Source organism: Vulpes lagopus, chromosome 11 (assembly GCF_018345385.1).
Source record: "Vulpes lagopus strain Blue_001 chromosome 11, ASM1834538v1, whole genome shotgun sequence".
Lineage (NCBI taxonomy): Eukaryota > Metazoa > Chordata > Mammalia > Carnivora > Canidae > Vulpes > Vulpes lagopus.
The window spans coordinates 17,464,394-17,466,181 of NC_054834.1; positions in this window are offsets into that span (position 1 = coordinate 17,464,394).

Consider the following 1,788-nt stretch of genomic DNA (forward strand, 5'->3'; position numbering starts at 1 on the left):
TTATTTGAGAGAGAGAGAGAGCAAGGGAAGGGGCAGAGGGAGAGGGAGAGAAAGAATCTCAAGCAGACTCCCTGGGAGCATAGAGCCTGACACAGGGCTGACTCTCACAACCCTGAGATCATGACCTGAGCCGAAACCAACAGTCCAATGCTTAACCTATTGGACCACCCAGGCATCCCTGCTTATATTAAGTATACACCTACCCTAGGACCCAGCAATTACATTCCTAAATAGTAACTCAAGGGAAAGGAAAACAATGTTCACAAGAACACTTATACAAAAATGCTCATGGCTGCTTCTTTATTCATCATGGTCCAAATGTGAAAAACACTCAGATTTCATCAATAGGAGAATGGACAGACCAAAGGTAGGACAGTCATATAACAAAATGCCACTCAGCAGTAAAAAGGAACTAATTACTGCTACACACAACGTGGATGGATCTCAACATTATGCTGAATGAAAAAAGTTTTGCCCATAACGGCATTTACTTTAAAATTCCATCCATATGAAGTTCTAAAACAGGCAAAACTAATCTGTGGTGGTAAAAATAAGAGCATGGGTTGCCTGGGGTCAGGGCAAAGGGGCGGGGGTGAGGATTTACTGGAAAGAAGCATGAGGAAATGTTCTACAGTGATAGTAAGGTTCTCTGTCTTGATAGGGGTTGAGGTTACACAGATGTCTATATTTGTCCAAACTCAGCAAACGGTAAGTTAAATATTTGTACAGGTCATTACATATACACACCACTTGAAAGAAAAAAAAGGAATTGTAAACCAATATAGAACTCTAGTTACCGCTACATATGTATGCTGAAACTTCAGAGATGAAGTATACTGATAACTCTAACTTTTTGCATCAAAAAATTATGATGGGTTGACAGATGTATTGAAGAATGGATAAATGCACAGTTGGGTGATAAAGCAAATGTAATAAAATGTTCATAGAATACGCACGTGTGGGTGTATGGATATTCTCTATATAATTATTTCAACCTTTCTGCCTGTTTGAAATTTATCAAAACAAAATGCTGGATGGTGAAAGAAAAAATGGAACTTCAATTACATTTCTTATCATGCTGTTTGATCAAAAGATAATAACAATTGAATAAAATAAATGTTAGAGCAACAGGAAAAGAGGAATTTGGCCATAAAACGAGGTTATTGAACATTTAGTAAGCTCCTAATTCCCTAGAGTGTGCCTGGCTTTCTATGAACGGTGTTAGATTTAATAAAAATGTTAAAACTGTGGACACTGATGTCAGTATCCATCACTGAAGGGATTTGCAGAAAGAAATCAGCATGGGGGTGAGGGAAAGTACACAGAACAAAGGAAATAAAACTGAATTAAAGAGGATAGGGAAAAGCAAATGAAGAGAACAAAATGTACATTTTCGTTTTGACCAATTTCATAAGAAAGCAAAATGGCCAATTTTGAACTCTACAGAATCATGGTAGTGATGTTTTTGTACCCACATTTTCAGGTTTTGAATTGAGTGCTTCAGTGAGATTTTGCGTACTATCTGAGTACTTATCATGCAAAATAGTTGCAGCAGAAAAATAGGCACATTGATCTTGGTTTTAGTATCTGTCAAAGCAGTAATCAAGGTAAATGTGACTGAAGGCTTCACTTAGAAAACCAAGGGAAGGGCAGAAAAATTCAGCTGAATGAACTGAGGTTGGTGGGGGAAAGATGTGTTATATCCTAATAGAGAGATGACGCTTCCAGAACTGAAGTTAAAGGTTCATCATTAACGTGATACAGGTCTGTCCGCAATGAAGTAAGTAT